This window comes from Bidens hawaiensis, unplaced genomic scaffold (genome assembly GCF_021521415.1).
Source record: "Bidens hawaiensis isolate Kalapana, Puna unplaced genomic scaffold, B.hawaiensis_p1.1 tig00003141_1, whole genome shotgun sequence".
NCBI lineage: Eukaryota > Viridiplantae > Streptophyta > Magnoliopsida > Asterales > Asteraceae > Bidens > Bidens hawaiensis.
In genome coordinates, this window is record NW_027491170.1 from 1,005,105 (window position 1) to 1,026,309 (window position 21,205).

The 21,205-nt window shown below is 40.3% G+C and overlaps 1 pseudogene; it reads left to right on the forward strand.

Moving 5' to 3' along the window:
* Positions 1–8,605: 8,605 nt before the first annotated feature.
* Positions 8,606–21,205, forward strand: part of LOC143622460 (TMV resistance protein N-like) — a 123,221-nt pseudogene continuing 110,621 nt past the window's right edge.

Consider the following 21,205-nt stretch of genomic DNA (forward strand, 5'->3'; position numbering starts at 1 on the left):
TATATAAAATTTAGTACACATCAAGATCCATTGGGAAATTCAGTCGATCAACACCTTTGTTGGTTAATTAGTGGCACCCTAATGTACCTCACTTCAAGAAGGCCGAACATTACGTTCCCTATCTATCAATGTGTAAGATATCAATGTTATCCTAAGAATCCCATTTAACCCCTGTCAAGCGTATATTTCGGTATCTAAAAGGAAATCCTTGCTAAGGTCTTTGGTATCCCAGAGACTCTCCTTTAGTGCAACACGTGTTCACTGACAGTGATTATAGGGATGTAATCTTGACAGAAAATCAACTTCCAGAGGATGTCAGCTCCTGGGTAACCGGTTAGTTTCTTAGCAATGCAAGAAACAAGTCACCGTATCCACCTCCACAGCTTAAGCAGAATACATTGCCACCTCCGCATTCTGCTCACAAGTGATATGGATCCAGCATCAGGATGCTGAATTACGGTTTGAATTTCTCCCCAATCAAGTGTGATAAGGAAGCAGCGGTTTGTATTGTCAAAAACCCGGTCCAACACTCTTAAGACAAAACATATTGACATCCGAATTCATTTCATTCATGATTGTTATGGCCGGAATCTTGTCAGTATTAAAAGGGTCCACTCTTATCACAACTTTGCATACCTTTTCACAATAGCCTTTAATCATGACCAATTTTTCTATCTTGTAGAGTCGTTAAACATGATTTATTTTGATTAAACCTTATTTATCATTTTGTATTTTAAAACTGTAAATATTTCTAAAATATGTCACAATTTTAGAGGGAGAATGTAGGGCCCTATTTTGTATTTTAGTCTTTGTATTTTCTTATCCAAGATATATTTTGTTAGCTTGTTGGTTTTGTTTGTTATATGTCTGGGCCTAAGGCTATGTATGTAAAGCCCATTTGAGCCCAAGTCAAAGAAGAAGCATGCTCTCTACTACAAATAGTAAGAGCATGCTCATGCATATCCAACGGAGGATAGTAAGAGCATGCTCATGCATGCTCATTCTCTCCACTATACATATGCCTAAGGACATGTATGATTCACCCTCCAACGGAGGATGTTGTTCGTCGACCCCTAAATATCAAGGATACCTCACATCATTATTATGAGTGTATCCTGAAGAAGGATTTGAAGGGTTATGTTCCAAACATTGGGTATAACGTTGTATGGACTACATGTGAGAAGAGGCATTTTCCCCCATACTGGAGATTCTTATTCCACATCATTGCCAACTGTTTATCTGAGCAGAAAGGTGGGTTCAACAAAATGAAGACAGAATGGGTTGGGGTGATGGCTTGCTTAATGAACAAAGTGGAGTTCAACTTCTCTCGGTGGTTCTTTAAGGGCATACCAACTAATGTGCTCTCAAAGAACACCTGGATGATGTATCCACGCTTTGCTAACTTATTCTGGATGATTTGATGCCAAATGTTTTAAGACTGGTCTACCAATGATGAAGGAAATGTGATTCCACCATATAACCCTTATCATGCTAAGATGGTGAAGCAAACATTATTAAAGGCTATGCTGGAGGCTGTTGGAAGAAGTGGGTACAAGTATCAAGGTGATCTACATGGTCCTAAGTTCAGTTTATTTTCGGAGACCGAACCTGATAGTGAGGAGACTACTGAGGAAAAAGGTGATGATAGTCGAGATGATGATGGTGAAATCGGTGATGGCCGAGAGCATGTTAGTGAGGCCACTGATTCTGGCACTGACGTCGAGGGTGAAAATCATACCAAGAAGCTTCATGATAAAAAGAGGAAGGCTATAAATAAGCCTTCTGCTCATGGTTCGTCCCAATAACAACAGGAGGAAGAGCAAGAAGAGGAACCTTAGCAACATCTGAAACGTTTAAAGAAAGAAAATGACTCCAAGAAGTCCGGGCCTTCAACGATGCTGACATCCATTAAGGCAATCTTTCCCTATGCTTTCACTTTGACACAACCACCACCAACCACCCAAGCTGACCCACACCATGCCTCACCAACCACCCTGTCATGCATCATATAAACCCTCAAAGGCAAACAAATTCATGTGCCGAGACTGAAAACTAAGGCCAAACCAAAACCAAAACCTAAACCAAATCCACCCCTAGGAGACTCCATGACTCACCCATAACCTCTCCTGAATAATCCACCACACACAAATACCAACCTCTATAAGGCCTTCCTTACCACAAATAACCAAACCAACCCACACCTCACCCATACAACAACTAGCTCTCTCCCCACCAAGGACTACCTCACCAATCCCATCCCCATTTAGTTTATTGTTTACCTCACCACTTAGAGAAACCACATTCTGGTCAACCACATTCACTGCCTCACCTACTACCTTACCCATCATCAGCCTTGCCCAAATAACCACCGAGCCAACTAGCCTACCTCTAGTGTTAACCTTACGCTTAGCTACCCAAACCATAGCCATGCCTACCCAAACCTCACCAAAATCCATTTTCTCAATTGCACCACCCACAATCACCCAAAACTCAGTCATATCAGCCATCCCTTGGTCAAGTGGGAAATTTAGGAAGTCCCCAATCTACCAAGATCCTATCCTTGAGAGGATTCAGGCACTAGGGTAATCAAACGAGAAGAGAGTGAAACGTGAACACCTGTTGATCAAGTTCATGAAAGAACAACAAGACACGAACGAGAAGGTGATGAAGGAAAGAACCACTCTTGCTACTAGGGTTGCTAAGTTGGAGCAAGACAGGGAGGTTGATAGAGCCCTGATTGAGAGTCAACGTATGTGGATCGAGACTCTTCAAAACCAAGTCAACAATCAGCATACTTGGTTAACTAATCAATCTTTGTTGAATGTTGAGCGTAATGATGAGGTGATGAGTCTTGAATCAAGGGTCTCACATTTTGTAACGAACCTACCTTCCTCATTAAATCTCGCACAAAACTTGAGGAGAGAGTTAGAGTCAGAAGTTGACAAGACGATGATCGAGGTTGAAGGACTTGATTCTAGAGTCCTTATGTTGGAGGGTAAATCAAGTGCCTCAAGAAACATTGGAATGTTGATTGATTAAAATGCATATCTAAGAGTCGAGGTTTAACGTATTAGACTCCAAATAGAGCAACATGATTGCTTTACCAATGCTCAAAACACGGTCAATGAAGCTCTCATCAACCATGCCGTTAAGGTAATGAAGCTGAGTGATGAAGATATTGACGTCCTCAAAAGCCGAACCAAAGCAGTTTTCCGAAGCTGGATGATTCCAATAATGATGATGATGAAAACAAAGGAAAAAGAAGAGAAGACACTTAGGTTGAGCTCATTGCTAATGCTCAAACTGTAGGCTTTAAAACTAGCGCCAGTGGTAGTGGAGTCAAAGTCGTTTGATGGTGCGAGTGGAAGTGGCGTTGGTTTTGGTCTTAGTGAAGCGGCAGTGGTCACTGGTACAATTGTTGAGGCCACTGTCATCTCACATGTGAGTGTTGATACCGTTCAAGTGGCTGCTTAGGATATTGGAGCAACTGTCGCTGGGAACAAGGAGGATGTGGTGGTTGAAGACGATGATGGTCATTTCGATGAAGAGGATTATGAAATTGAATATGACGATGAAGACGATGATGAGGGTGATGATCCTCATGATAGTTTTGATGAACCACATGGTGGCGGTAACGGTGATGGTGATGTAAAAGGTAATGTTGGTGTTGATGGTGGCAATAGAACAAGACAGCCTCATGACGACTCTCCTAATAATGTTGTCACTAAAGATCCCGCAAAGAAAATTATGGATGGTGATGCTGCATTAAAGGAAAAATTGCAACTATTTTTAATTTTTCTACTTGTGTGGGTACCTATTCTTAAGCTCAAGAAGCTGTTAAGGATGATGAAATAAACTACTCACCAAACCTAGACACTCTAGTTCATAGTGAGAATACGGATCAAGCTTAGGAGCCAGCCACGGTGATGGCTCTTCCAGCAACAGGTGGTGAATCTTCTCATCAACCAAGAAAAAGGATGAAGAAAAGACACTACATCACTAGGGTTGCAAGTCTCCGAGACCGTCTCTATCCTTATCATGACGACTCCACAATTATCTACTGCAAGTGGCACCCGTCCAACAAAACATGGGCAATCCGACGTGCCAATGGGGGTTTGACCTACATCTACTACACTTGCATACACTGTCAAGCTCGACATGAATTACTTCAGATGATTTGTTGGTCAAGGTGCCGATGAGGAGGAGTTGTGAAAATGGTTTATGAGATTCTTGAGCGGGAAATGGAAGCATGATTACCCTAACTTCAAACTCAATAAGGGTAAGTTGTATCGTCACCCAACTAAGATTGATCCGGTGTCAGGAATGAAGAAAAAGGACTAGAGGTACAAGACCCACAAAGATGGGTGGCCGATCTATCGTGGAGAACTGGTTTTGCCCATCATCTTTCATGATTTCATCTGTTGGGAGTTCAACAACAACCCAGAGAGGTTGTTATTCACTGCCAAAGGATGCATTTCCTCTGCTTCTTTGATGAGCATGAGTTGGCTGCCCTCAGCAAAGAAGATATGTTGAAGTTGTACAACTCTATTTTCGGCACAGTCGAAGACGTTCGCCGAGACAACTCTGATTGAGAAGTTAACAAGTTCGTTCCCTTTAGTGTTGATAATCAACTATATGTAAACGACGACGGATTCGACTAAGAAACCGACAGAAGGCTAAAGCTGACCGATCAAATACTAAAAGACTAGAGGGAGATTGTAGGGGCCAAGTTTTGTATATTAGTCTTTTGTGTTTGTTTAATTTATTTACGGTGTAATTTTGTTAGCTTGTCGTTTTGTTTATTGTATGTTTGGTCCTGAGGCCATGTAGGGCAAGCCTATTGGGCCGTTTATAAGGAAATGAGGCATTCCATGCTCTTACTATAAATAGTAGAGCATGCCCATGCATTTCACAACCTTTTTGAAAAAAGAATCTTATCCATCTAACAACTCTCACTCTACTCCCTTTTTCTTCTTGTTTTCGGAAATAATCAAACACAAACAAGATCCGAGATCTCGATGGCTATAAGTGATTTCTGCTAGCTTTTGTTAGATATTGATTCAAGAACTAGTTGTTTGATCCATTGTGATGTCGCCGCTACGAGAGGTGGCGGCGGCATGCCATCTCAGATCTGGGTTTTGGCAGCCAGAAAACATACGCACACCAAATATTCATCATCATAAACCCATAAAATCTTCACAAAAACCATAAAACGAACCTCAAAATCGATCGAATCTAAATCTATGACTCCAAGACAAACCTCAAGCACATTTATTTCCAAACTTTATATCTAAATTCTTCAACCTTTATTTCAAAAGCTTCAACAGATCTTTAAAAACGTCAAGAAATTAACGTCTCGTTAGGGTAATCACAGAATTAGAAACCGAATATCAAGAACAAAGTTGAATCAGGTGATTCAAACCCGCTCTGATACCATTTGTAGGTACCCTGTTGGATCTAACATCTAAAGCATTTTGTTCTTGATAAGCGATCGAGACAGGTGCGGTAAAATCAAAATATCGAACAAATAATATAAAGATAATATTGAATGACTTCGTGATCGGTAATAGAAGATTGATGATATTAAATGAACCGATCCCACCCAAGATGAGCTCCCCTTGGGTGATTGATTACACACTAGAAAACACACACATAAATATGACAATAAAGTATAAATAGCTAAAAAAATAAACATTCTAGAAGCTTTCTTCTTCGTTGAAGCTAAATGCGTGCATCAAAGCTTTCGGATCCCGAACTCATGCTAACTTTAAGTAATCGCTTGAAAAAAATATATTACGAGTTTCCCATATAGAGATCGCAAGTCACAAATTATTGTTCATACATCAACAACCATCATCACATTTATCTCATTTATTCTAATTCAATTTTTTATTTTGTAGTATCATCATTATCCATTTCATTTATTGATTCCTCAAATCCCCTTTTGTCTCATTCATTTTTTCTCTCAGACATGAACAACTTGAGTGCACCTAGTAATTAATTACAACCCTCAAATGAGACAATTCCGAATACTAGTGTGGAGCTACTTCTAAGGCCAAACATTATAACTTGCGATATCAATGTAGCGTAAGTCGTTATATATATTTTGGTTAATCAAATTGGTAATGTCGGCGAGAAATCCGGATCTGAGACAAGAGCTTCGGTGACGCGTTTATGGGAAGAACTTATAGATTATTTGTGTTTAGCTATAAATTAATAGGGAACGTTTGTTGTCTTTATGTGTATGTTTTCTATGGTGTCATCAACCACCCAATGGGAGCTCACCTTGGGTGGGATTGGTTCGTTTAATATATTTCATGTTTTATTACTTATTATGGAATCGTTCACTATCTATATTATCTCTATATAATATATGTTCGGTTTGTTAATTTCATCGCACCCTCATCGATCGTTTATTAAGAACAAATCCGTTCATTATGTTAGATCCGGTTTTAGGAGACCTACACTATTACTGACCTTTTTTTAAGACAACTGAAAGCAATTTAATAACATGCAGCAAAATATAAATACAATGGGACTAACAAGCCACTAGCAGACAGAAGTAGAAACAACCACCCTAGTCTTATAACTGACTATTGGGCCTAATATCCTAATATGGTGACAATGGTATATAAAAAATTCCCTAAATTTTCTGTTGTTTTTAACACGTTGTGATTCTGTATTCTTTTCATGACATAGAGCTTCCTACTACGTGCAGGGGAGATTTGGAGGGAGCTCCTCATTCAAATAGAAGCATATTTAATCTCTGGCATAAATTAATGATGTTCGAGTCGATCCATGCAGTCTTTGAATGTTTGAGTTTGTGATTTTGAGAATTTAACGGGTGATTTTGTTAGTAAATTCGTGGTGACTTGAAATTCAATTATTTTGTCAGGCAAAGAACACATTACAATCAACGTACAAATAGGCATGAATATGTTGCTAATACAAGTGTCATTTGTTTTATTTTCAAATAGTTTGCTTCAATCCTATTAGGACATTAATAAATAAATCATAGTTTTTAAATTGCAATCTCATTAGTCAAAATTCCCTTCTTGCATAAATTATTAATGATTGGGCATTAACATGAATTAGTTAATTAAGAACGTTCTTTATTAATGACAGGCCACACACCTCTATACATAGGGACATTTATCCAACAGGAAAAGGAGACAAAATGATGTCGAATTAATCCACGGCTTTACTCAAATGGCTCATGAAACTCATAATTTATTGATAGACTTCATCTAACCGAAAAGTTAGAGACGAACCAAAGGGTTCAAGAACAAACGTTATTGAAAATATTATAATATCAAAACTAAGTAAACAAGAGACCTAATAACCATATTGTTAGGATTCTAGATCTCAATCTAAGCTAATAAACACAATTACACTAATGAAACAGTAAATTGCTAATCTAATCCTTTGAATGGATTAGTATCACATTAATTAAATTCATATTTGAACTATGAACTAATTAGTATTATTAAAGTAAATATACATCGGAAATCATAAAGCTAATTGAGGTTTCATATGGAATAACAATTTTGTATTAACTATAATCGAAAACTTATAATCTATTGCTCCCCCTCAACCTTAGCTCATCATTTAGGTTAATGTTTTGATGTGTTAAAGTGTTAATGAAAAAGTGACTCTCTTCTTCATTATATACATGTGAAAGAGACATCTAACAAATCAGTTATAGTTACACACTACTGATGAACAAAATCAAACAATATACAGTTACGCACTATTGATGAACAAAATACAAACAACTGTCTAATCTTATGCTAACTATTGATCTTTGCTGAAACAACTTATGATTCTTCAATTTTTTGGATCTTCTATAGTTTGCTTGATCAGTTTAATCTTTAGTTCTTTCATATCATTGTAATTTCAGATGTTTGAAGTAGCAATTTACCAAAACATAATGAAGAACAACTGATAGTTGTTTGGTTTTTTGCCATCATTTCTTTTATATGCTAGATTCAACACGATTTATAAATAACAATAAACAAAATATTTTGGCCGGGCCAACTTGATAAGCCGGAAGCTCTTGCATCACAAAGAAGTATATGCCAGACCAAGTCTTTAAGAAAATTACTAGCTGATGCGCATACAAGTAAAAACATGACAGGTTGACTATATCGTTCTTCATGAGCTCATTATGAATCTTGAGGATTATATTTAGTTGTATAGATGAATAAACCCTACAACTGCTTCAAGTAATATTAAAATAGCTCAATGTTCCCTAGGGTAAACATGTGTTGAGAACGGGTCAACGTAGCCTTGTTTGTGCATGATTGAGTGTGTTTGCTAATGGGTTAAACATGTCATTTTTTTGTACCGGGTTGGGTTGACCTAGGCCATATTTAAAGGAGTTGAAGTCGAGCTCGAGCCTATATTTGATACCACAGATCTAGCTATAAGAGGACTGATCTTATATGAAATATATATTAAAGTCTTGGTGATTGAATTATCTATTCTTTTTGTTGAAATGGCAGATAAAGAATCTTGTTCATATCTTAAACAAATAAGGAACTTTACTTTTTCCACTCAAAGTCATATTCCAACTCAGTTTCCATTAAGTTTATTAACTTTTTCCCCAATTAATAAAGAATTCATTTTATACTATCGATCTTCGAAGCTTACATTCAATGGCGTCTACTTCAGCTTCATCAGTTCATAAGAGGTTCAAGTATGATGTCTTTTTGAGCTTTCGGGGTGAAGACACACGAAAGAACTTTGTTGATCATCTCTACCATGCTCTTCAACAGAAAGGCATTATAACTTTCAAAGATGATGAAAAAATCCAGAAAGGAGAAAGGATAAGTGATCAGCTCATCAGATCCATTGAAGAGTCCAGATTTTACATCATCGTATTCTCCAAGAACTATGCATCTTCATCATGGTGCTTAGATGAGCTCCTAAAGATCATGGAGTGCCACAAGACGATGGAGCATACTGCTTACCCCGTCTTCCTGACGAATTTGCTATTATAACGAATTGGACCTTATAACGAATTGGTCATCATAATGAATTGGACCTTATAACGAATTGGTCATCATAACGAATTGGACCTTAACGAACTGGTCATCATAACGAACTGGACCTTAACAAACTGGTTATCATAACTGTCACACCCCGACCAAAGGCGGCGGAACATGCCGGGGTGCAACGTGATTGGACAAATACACAAGACACTATTTAAAGTGACAATATTTATTCAACTCAATTTATTTCAACAAATCAATAACAACACATCTCGTTCATATAAACAAATAGCATTCATATTGTTCGTTTTACTAATACCCTAATAGTCTTGGTAACGTTTTCCATCAAGCACTCGAGTCAACAAAAGTCAAACCTGTAACATTTCATAAAATAGAGTTTGTCAACACAAAGGTTGGTGAGCAATTCATAAGTTTGAGCATATAAGTGTATAGTATGAAAATCCACAAAACTTGTATACAAAACAATAAATAAGAGCTATAAACTGGAGTAAATAGTTATCGCTAAACAAGTTAGCGACACCTAGCTATTGGCAATTAGTCTAGGATTTTATGACAGTTGCTAACAAGCTTACATTAGCACCACCTAACTACAAGGGGATGCCGAGTAGTCTAGGATTTATAGTTATCGTTAATAGCATACGTTAACGACACCTTTCCATTTGCCAAATGGTATAGGATTTATAGTTTCACCATCCAAAAGCTGTAAACACATAGTTAAATAAGCATACAACACCAAATCGAGCAATTATTCAAGTAAGGTATACAATCACGTTTGTGGGTTTAAGATGCAAGTAATTAAAGCATTTAGTTTGATAAGTATGAAATGTCACCCCAAAACGAAAGATAAAAAAAAGGGGTATGAAAGTACTCACCTCAAATAGATAAATAAATGAAGCTCGAACGGTAAATGAAAGATCCGACTTGAAACGATAAACACCTTAGCTAAAATAAATAACGTAATATATATTAATGAACTTGAAACCAAAATGAAATTATATTGGAAACATTGGACGAGAAGGTTCGGTTGTAAATCGGATTATCGGTTAATTTGTTAATGATTAGGGACTCGTACATAATTAATAATAAAATATCATTTTATTGGGCTTTGAAATAGCTAAACCAATATTAAAAGAAAAAAAGACGGGTTTAAATCACGAGTTCGGTTTTATGAAAATGAATTTATAATGAAGCTTATAATAATATTATTTATGATGATGATAGTAATGATAATAATAATTTTAAAAGAAGTGTTTCATATATAGATATATAGATATGTACGATATGACGTAAAATAATAACCGTACTTATTATTAATAATACTAATAATAATAGTTAGAGAATAAAGATCTTAATATTAATTAAGATGTTGTTGGTAAAATAATAATAATAATAATAATAATTATTGATAGTAAATAACGATATTATCTCGATGTCGGTTTGATTTCTAAACGAATTCATAATATACTATAATGATATTACTGCTAGTAATTAATGATAAAATATGATTTTTAATAAATAATAATAATATGACATTTAATAATATTAATAACAATTTTAATATTTATAATAATAATAATAATCTTGTTAATAATAGTTTTAACTTCAATATTTGTAATAATAATGGTAATAATAATATTAATAATAAAATACCTATAATAGTAAACTCAACATATTAATACTAATAATAGTTTTTATGTAGTAATATTAGTACTAATAATAACCCTTATTTGTTAAGTATAAGATTAATACCAAAATCGGTCTAGGATGAGACGTGAACCCGAGACTCTAGTTTAATGACTAACGTATAACCCAAAACGAAACCAAGATAACAATTGTCAATTAAACCCATAAGAAACTTGATATATCTATTATCCGATCGTTCACCTTTTACCCGATTCAAAACAACTCTATACCCAAATTAACCCTTTTCAAATTATATGAACAACAATATAACCGATTTTTAACGGTTTAAAACCGACAATCTCTATACGAATACAACAATACTAAAACTCGAATTAACTTTACCTATTATATGTTCATGAGTCGTGGTTCTGTTTCGGGAAGGAACCGAGTCGACACTGCCAGAGATTTGAAGACGACAGCCGGAGAGGGAGAGAGATGGTGCGAGAGAGAGAGAGGCAGATTGAGTTTGGATAGACTTTGAACAACTGGTGTTACATAACAACTTCAGGAGGGAATTGGATTCTACACTTGATTGAGTTTGGATAGACTTTGAACAACTGGCCTCAAAAGTCAGTCTGTTGGAGGGTGGATCCAGTTCCTCAAGGGACGTGGATAGACTCATGGGTGAAAGTGTGAAGCTGCGTGACATGGTTGAGCAGCTTGAAGGTGAGATAGAAGAAAAACGCGACACTCAAGGTCGTGTAAATGAGTCACTTGTCAATCGCTATGTTGCAGTTATGGAGGTGATGCGCTTGAGTGACGAGGATGTGAAAAACCACAAGAATCACTTGATGGAGACTTTCCGTGACTTTCTGCGTGTAAACGAGCCAAGGACCGAGCAGAGCAATAGATGACAAACAGCTCTTGTCAATTTGGTCGCTGACACCGAAAATGTTAGAGCTCAAGGAAGGCTACATGGCTTCCAATACACCGGCGAAACCAGGAAAGATGCTGGAGAAGGAGGTTCTGGTGTGAAGAAGAGTAAAGATGAGCCTCCTACGGTTGTTGGAACCATAGTAAGCACTGAACTCGTGGTTACAACTTCCGCCACAACTGGGCAGGTCAGTTCCATAAGTTCCCCACTTGTTATACCTACTACGGGTGAACAAGTTAGTGCTCCTGCTACATCTGCTTTGGTTCCTATTGTTCAACAACAATAATGTAGCTCAAGGAGGTGGTGGAGGTGATGGAAGTGGTGATGACGATGATGATGAAACATATGATGATGACGATGATGTTGGTGATAATGAAAATGAGGATGAAGAGGATGATGGTAATGATGATAATGACCACGAGTATGACAGTGTCGATGATCCTTGTGGTGGAAATGGTGATGACAGTGGTGATGGTCATGCCACTGGTGGAAATAAGACGGCGGAGGAGGAATTGCCAAGTGAAGAAAATAAAACACGTGAGACTGACGCTACAGTCGAGGCTGAAATTGCCTCTATTTTTAACGTTTGTTCTGCTGCAGGTACCAGCTCACTAGTTCAAGAAGCCGTGGAGAATAAAGATGATAGTGATAATGGCATCAACTACTCACCTAATTCGGACACTCCGGAGATGGTGATTGAAGAACCCGTTGCTCAATAGCCAGTTGTCGCTCCCTCTACCAAGCATGCTCGCAAAAGATCAAGAAAGTGTATCAAGTATTATGGTGTGAGCAGTATGGCAAGCATGAGGTGGAGATCAAAGCCGTTCCATGACTCCGATCCTATCCTATATGCAAGGTGGCACAAGGACAGCAAAAGTTGGGTTGTTCGTCGTGCAAATGGTGATTTGACATATATCCCTTATGGAGATATGCACACCTTATCGATCCTGGATATGAACTACTTCAGAAAAACGGTGGGTCGTGGTGAGAAGGAAGGAACAGTGGAGGGATGGTTCAAACGGTTCTTGAATCATGAATGGAAATATGACTACCCAAAGTTTATTCTAAACCCGGGTAGGTCATACAAGTCAAACGAAAGCTTCCGTTAACGAATTAGGTTTAGGTCAGAGTCTGACATTCTCTGACATTGCCCTAACCTCGTACCCACTTTCCGGCGCAGCCTTACCGGCACCGTCAACGATGGAAAACCGGGATCTCGCTGGAAAAGCGAGATCTCACTTGTTTTCCACCGTTTCACACCGTTTTTTGTCCCGTTCGATCCAGATCTGAGCTAGGGTGACCCCTAGGCTCTTCTTTTGCTCGGTTCATACCCGATTCTACCCCGATCTCGTGACTTTAATGGTTTAGGGTGTCGGCTCGTCGTTTCGCGACTAGATCTAGCGGGTTTGGATCAATACAATATCATACTATCATTACATCGGGTCGATGCTCGGTTTTCCTCTTGGTTTCGGCTAAGATAAAGAGAGAACTAGAGAGAGAGCTTAAGTGTGTGTTTTTGTTGGTTTATGGAATATGTGAAATGAATGAATTAATGAGAATTTATGGTTTATATATTATGGATCATGGGCTTAAGCCCATAGTCTTTTCTTCTTTCCTTTTTAACCCAAGTCCGTAACTCATATCCATTTAAACCAGCACAAGCCCGACTCATAATAACTCACAATTTATATTATTAACTGAAACGAGAAAACGGGATGTTACATAACAACTTCAGGAGGGAATTGGATTCTACACTTGATTGAGTTTGGATAGACTTTGAACAACTGGCCTCAAAAGTCAGTCTGTTGGAGGGTGGATCCAGTTCCTCAAGGGACGTGGATAGACTCATGGGTGAAAGTGTGAAGCTGCGTGACATGGTTGAGCAGCTTGAAGGTGAGATAGAAGAAAAACGCGACACTCAAGGTCGTGTAAATGAGTCACTTGTCAATCGCTATGTTGCAGTTATGGAGGTGATGTGCTTGAGTAACGAGGATGTGAACAACCACAAGAATCACTTGATGGAGACTTTCCGTGACTTTCTGCGTGTAAACGAGCCAAGGACCGAGCAGAGCAATAGATGACAAACAGCTCTTGTCAATTTGGTCGCTGACACCGAAAATGTTAGAGCTCAAGGAAGGCTACATGGCTTCCAATACACCGGCGAAACCAGGAAAGATCTGGAGAAGGAGGTTCTGGTGTGAAGAAGAGTAAAGATGAGCCTCCTACGGTTGTTGGAACCATAGTAAGCACTGAACTCGTGGTTACAACTGCTGCCACAACTGGGCAGGTCAGTTCCATAAGTTCCCCACTTGTTATACCTACTACGGGTGAACAAGTTAGTGCTCCTGCTACATCTGCTTTGGTTCCTATTGTTCAACAACAATAATGTAGCTCAAGGAGGTGGTGGAGGTGATGGAAGTGGTGATGACGATGATGATGAAACATATGATGATGACGATGATGTTGGTGATAATGAAAATGAGGATGAAGAGGATGATGGTAATGATGATAATGACCACGAGTATGACAGTGTCGATGATCCTCGTGGTGGAAATGGTGATGACAGTGGTGATGGTCATGCCACTGGTGGAAATAAGACGGCGGATGAGGAATCGCCAAGTGAAGAAAATAAAACACGTGAGACTGACGCTACAGTCGAGGCTGAAATTGCCTCTATTTTTAACGTTTGTTCTGCTGCAGGTACCAGCTCACTAGTTCAAGAAGCCGTGGAGAATAAAGACGATAGTGATGATGGCATCAACTACTCACCTAATTCGGACACTCCGGAGATGGTGATTGAAGAACCCGTTGCTCAATAGCCAGTTGTCGCTCCCTCTACCAAGCATGCTCGCAAAAGATCAAGAAAGTGTATCAAGTATTATGGTGTGAGCAGTATGGCAAGCATGAGGTGGAGATCAAAGCCGTTCCATGACTCCGATCCTATCCTATATGCAAGGTGGCACAAGGACAGCAAAAGTTGGGTTGTTCGTCGTGCAAATGGTGATTTGACATATATCCCTTATGGAGATATGCACACCTTATCGATCCTGGATATGAACTACTTCAGAAAAACGGTTGGTCGTGGTGAGAAGGAAGGAACAGTGGAGGGATGGTTCAAACGGTTCTTGAATCATGAATGGAAATATGACTACCCAAAGTTAATTCTAAACCCAGGTAGGTCATACAAGTCAAACGAAAGCTTCCGTTAACGAATTAGGTTTAGGTCAGAGTCTGACATTCTCTGACATTGCCCTAACCTCGTACCCACTTTCCGGCGCAGCCTTTCCGGCACCGTCATCGATGGAAAACCGGGATCTCGCTGGAAAAGCGAGATCTCACTTGTTTTCCACCGTTTTACACCGTTTTTCGTCCCGTTCGATCCAGATCTGAGCTAGGGTGACCCCTAGGCTCTTCTTGTGCTCGGTTCATACCCGATTCTACCCCGATCTCGTGACTTTAATGGTTTAGGGTGTCGGCTCGTCGTTTCGCGACTAGATCTAGCGGGTTTGGATCCATACAATATCATACTATCATTACATCGGGTCGATGCTCGGTTTTCCTCTTGGTTTCGGCTAAGATAAAGAGAGAACTAGAGAGAGAGCTTAAGTGTGTGTTTTTGTTGGTTTATGGAATATGTGAAATGAATGAATTAATGAGAATTTATGGTTTATATATTATGGATCATGGGCTTAAGCCCATAGTCTTTTCTTCTTTCCTTTTTAACCCAAGTCCGTAACTCATATCCATTTAAACCAGCACAAGCCCGACTCATAATAACTCACAATTTATATTATTAACTGAAACGAGAAAACGGGATGTTACATAACAACTTCAGGAGGGAATTGGATTCTACACTTGATTGAGTTTGGATAGACTTTGAACAACTGGCCTCAAAAGTCAGTCTGTTGGAGGGTGGATCCAGTTCCTCAAGGGACGTGGATAGACTCATGGGTGAAAGTGTGAAGCTGCGTGACATGGTTGAGCAGCTTGAAGGTGAGATAGAAGAAAAACGCGACACTCAAGGTCGTGTAAATGAGTCACTTGTCAATCGCTATGTTGCAGTTACGGAGGTGATGCGCTTGAGTAACGAGGATGTGAACAACCACAAGAATCACTTGATGGAGACTTTCCGTGACTTTCTGCGTGTAAACGAGCCAAGGACCGAGCAGAGCAATAGATGACAAACAGCTCTTGTCAATTTGGTCGCTGACACCGAAAATGTTAGAGCTCAAGGAAGGCTACATGGCTTCCAATACACCGGCGAAACCTGGAAAGATCTGGAGAAGGAGGTTCTGGTGTGAAGAAGAGTAAAGATGAGCCTCCTACGGTTGTTGGAACCATAGTAAGCACTGAACTCGTGGTTACAACTGCCGCCACAACTGGGCAGGTCAGTTCCATAAGTTCCCCACTTGTTATACCTACTACGGGTGAACAAGTTAGTGCTCCTGCTACATCTGCTTTGGTTCCTATTGTTCAACAACAATAATGTAGCTCAAGGAGGTGGTGGAGGTGATGGAAGTGGTGATGACGATGATGATGAAACATATGATGATGACGATGATGTTGGTGATAATGAAAATGAGGATGAAGAGGATGATGGTAATGATGATAATGACCACGAGTATGACAGTGTCGATGATCCTCGTGGTGGAAATGGTGATGACAGTGGTGATGGTCATGCCACTGGTGGAAATAAGACGGCGGATGAGGAATCGCCAAGTGAAGAAAATAAAACACGTGAGACTGACGCTACAGTCGAGGCTGAAATTGCCTCTATTTTTAACGTTTGTTCTGCTGCAGGTACCAGCTCACTAGTTCAAGAAGCCGTGGAGAATAAAGATGATAGTGATGATGGCATCAACTACTCACCTAATTCGGACACTCCGGAGATGGTGATTGAAGAACCCGTTGCTCAATAGCCAGTTGTCGCTCCCTCTACCAAGCATGCTCGCAAAAGATCAAGAAAGTGTATCAAGTATTATGGTGTGAGCAGTATGGCAAGCATGAGGTGGAGATCAAAGCCGTTCCATGACTCCGATCCTATCCTATATGCAAGGTGGCACAAGGACAGCAAAAGTTGGGTTGTTCGTCGTGCAAATGGTGATTTGACATATATCCCTTATGGAGATATGCACACCTTATCGATCCTGGATATGAACTACTTCAGAAAAACGGTTGGTCGTGGTGAGAAGGAAGGAACAGTGGAGGGATGGTTCAAACGGTTCTTGAATCATGAATGGAAATATGACTACCCAAAGTTAATTCTAAACCCAGGTAGGTCATACAAGTCAAACGAAAGCTTCCGTTAACGAATTAGGTTTAGGTCAGAGTCTGACATTCTCTGACATTGCCCTAACCTCGTACCCACTTTCCGGCGCAGCCTTTCCGGCACCGTCATCGATGGAAAACCGGGATCTCGCTGGAAAAGCGAGATCTCACTTGTTTTCCACCGTTTTACACCGTTTTTCGTCCCGTTCGATCCAGATCTGAGCTAGGGTGACCCCTAGGCTCTTCTTGTGCTCGGTTCATACCCGATTCTACCCCGATCTCGTGACTTTAATGGTTTAGGGTGTCGGCTCGTCGTTTCGCGACTAGATCTAGCGGGTTTGGATCCATACAATATCATACTATCATTACATCGGGTCGATGCTCGGTTTTCCTCTTGGTTTCGGCTAAGATAAAGAGAGAACTAGAGAGAGAGCTTAAGTGTGTGTTTTTGTTGGTTTATGGAATATGTGAAATGAATGAATTAATGAGAATTTATGGTTTATATATTATGGATCATGGGCTTAAGCCCATAGTCTTTTCTTCTTTCCTTTTTAACACAAGTCCGTAACTCATATCCATTTAAACCAGCACAAGCCCGACTCATAATAACTCACAATTTATATTATTAACTGAAACGAGAAAACGGGATGTTACATAACAACTTCAGGAGGGAATTGGATTCTACACTTGATTGAGTTTGGATAGACTTTGAACAACTGGCCTCAAAAGTCAGTCTGTTGGAGGGTGGATCCAGTTCCTCAAGGGACGTGGATAGACTCATGGGTGAAAGTGTGAAGCTGCGTGACATGGTTGAGCAGCTTGAAGGTGAGATAGAAGAAAAACGCGACACTCAAGGTCGTGTAAATGAGTCACTTGTCAATCGCTATGTTGCAGTTATGGAGGTGATGCGCTTGAGTAACGAGGATGTGAACAACCACAAGAATCACTTGATGGAGACTTTCCGTGATTTCTGCGTGTAAACGAGCCAAGGACCGAGCAGAGCAATAGATGACAAACAGCTCTTGTCAATTTGGTCGCTGACACCGAAAATGTTAGAGCTCAAGGAAGGCTACATGGCTTCCAATACACCGGCGAAACCTGGAAAGATCTGGAGAAGGAGGTTCTGGTGTGAAGAAGAGTAAAGATGAGCCTCCTACGGTTGTTGGAACCATAGTAAGCACTGAACTCGTGGTTACAACTGCCGCCACAACTGGACAGGTCAGTTCCATAAGTTCCCCACTTGTTATACCTACTACGGGTGAACAAGTTAGTGCTCCTGCTACATCTGCTTTGGTTCCTATTGTTCAACAACAATAATGTAGCTCAAGGAGGTGGTGGAGGTGATGGAAGTGGTGATGACGATGATGATGAAACATATGATGATGACGATGATGTTGGTGATAATGAAAATGAGGATGAAGAGGATGATGGTAATGATGATAATGACCACGAGTATGACAGTGTCGATGATCCTCGTGGTGGAAATGGTGATGACAGTGGTGATGGTCATGCCACTGGTGGAAATAAGACGGCGGATGAGGAATCGCCAAGTGAAGAAAATAAAACACGTGAGACTGACGCTACAGTCGAGGCTGAAATTGCCTCTATTTTTAACGTTTGTTCTGCTGCAGGTACCAGCTCACTAGTTCAAGAAGCCGTGGAGAATAAAGATGATAGTGATGATGGCATCAACTACTCACCTAATTCGGACACTCCGGAGATGGTGATTGAAGAACCCGTTGCTCAATAGCCAGTTGTCGCTCCCTCTACCAAGCATGCTCGCAAAAGATCAAGAAAGTGTATCAAGTATTATGGTGTGAGCAGTATGGCAAGCATGAGGTGGAGATCAAAGCCGTTCCATGACTCCGATCCTATCCTATATGCAAGGTGGCACAAGGACAGCAAAAGTTGGGTTGTTCGTCGTGCAAATGGTGATTTGACATATATCCCTTATGGAGATATGCACACCTTATCGATCCTGGATATGAACTACTTCAGAAAAACGGTTGGTCGTGGTGAGAAGGAAGGAACAGTGGAGGGATGGTTCAAACGGTTCTTGAATCATGAATGGAAATATGACTACCCAAAGTTAATTCTAAACCCAGGTAGGTCATACAAGTCAAACGAAAGCTTCCGTTAACGAATTAGGTTTAGGTCAGAGTCTGACATTCTCTGACATTGCCCTAACCTCGTACCCACTTTCCGGCGCAGCCTTTCCGGCACCGTCATCGATGGAAAACCGGGATCTCGCTGGAAAAGCGAGATCTCACTTGTTTTCCACCGTTTTACACCGTTTTTCGTCCCGTTCGATCCAGATCTGAGCTAGGGTGACCCCTAGGCTCTTCTTGTGCTCGGTTCATACCCGATTCTACCCCGATCTCGTGACTTTAATGGTTTAGGGTGTCGGCTCGTCGTTTCGCGACTAGATCTAGCGGGTTTGGATCCATACAATATCATACTATCATTACATCGGGTCGATGCTCGGTTTTCCTCTTGGTTTCGGCTAAGATAAAGAGAGAACTAGAGAGAGAGCTTAAGTGTGTGTTTTTGTTGGTTTATGGAATATGTGAAATGAATGAATTAATGAGAATTTATGGTTTATATATTATGGATCATGGGCTTAAGCCCATAGTCTTTTCTTCTTTCCTTTTTAACCCAAGTCCGTAACTCATATCCATTTAAACCAGCACAAGCCCGACTCATAATAACTCACAATTTATATTATTAACTGAAACGAGAAAACGGGATGTTACATAACAACTTCAGGAGGGAATTGGATTCTACACTTGATTGAGTTTGGATAGACTTTGAACAACTGGCCTCAAAAGTCAGTCTGTTGGAGGGTGGATCCAGTTCCTCAAGGGACGTGGATAGACTCATGGGTGAAAGTGTGAAGCTGCGTGACATGGTTGAGCAGCTTGAAGGTGAGATAGAAGAAAAACGCGACACTCAAGGTCGTGTAAATGAGTCACTTGTCAATCGCTATGTTGCAGTTATGGAGGTGATGTGCTTGAGTAACGAGGATGTGAACAACCACAAGAATCACTTGATGGAGACTTTCCGTGACTTTCTGCGTGTAAACGAGCCAAGGACCGAGCAGAGCAATAGATGACAAACAGCTCTTGTCAATTTGGTCGCTGACACCGAAAATGTTAGAGCTCAAGGAAGGCTACATGGCTTCCAATACACCGGCGAAACCAGGAAAGATCTGGAGAAGGAGGTTCTGGTGTGAAGAAGAGTAAAGATGAGCCTCCTACGGTTGTTGGAACCATAGTAAGCACTGAACTCGTGGTTACAACTGCTGCCACAACTGGGCAGGTCAGTTCCATAAGTTCCCCACTTGTTATACCTACTACGGGTGAACAAGTTAGTGCTCCTGCTACATCTGCTTTGGTTCCTATTGTTCAACAACAATAATGTAGCTCAAGGAGGTGGTGGAGGTGATGGAAGTGGTGATGACGATGATGATGAAACATATGATGATGACGATGATGTTGGTGATAATGAAAATGAGGATGAAGAGGATGATGGTAATGATGATAATGACCACGAGTATGACAGTGTCGATGATCCTCGTGGTGGAAATGGTGATGACAGTGGTGATGGTCATGCCACTGGTGGAAATAAGACGGCGGATGAGGAATCGCCAAGTGAAGAAAATAAAACACGTGAGACTGACGCTACAGTCGAGGCTGAAATTGCCTCTATTTTTAACGTTTGTTCTGCTGCAGGTACCAGCTCACTAGTTCAAGAAGCCGTGGAGAATAAAGATGATAGTGATGATGGCATCAACTACTCACCTAATTCGGACACTCCGGAGATGGTGATTGAAGAACCCGTTGCTCAATAGCCAGTTGTCGCTCCCTCTACCAAGCATGCTCGCAAAAGATCAAGAAAGTGTATCAAGTATTATGGTGTGAGCAGTATGGCAAGCATGAGGTGGAGATCAAAGCCGTTCCATGACTCCGATCCTATCCTATATGCAAGGTGGCACAAGGACAGCAAAAGTTGGGTTGTTCGTCGTGCAAATGGTGATTTGACATATATCCCTTATGGAGATATGCACACCTTATAGATCCTGGATATGAACTACTTCAGAAAAACGGTGGGTTGTGGTGAGAAGGAAGGAACAGTGGAGGGATGGTTCAAACGGTTCTTGAATCATGAATGGAAATATGACTACCCAAAGTTTATTCTAATCCCGGGTAGGTCATACAAGTCAAACGAAAGCTTCCGTTAACGAATTAGGTTTAGGTCAGAGTCTGACATTCTCTGACATTGCCCTAACCTCGTACCCACTTTCCGGCGCAGCCTTTCCGGCACCGTCATCGATGGAAAACCGGGATCTCGCTGGAAAAGCGAGATC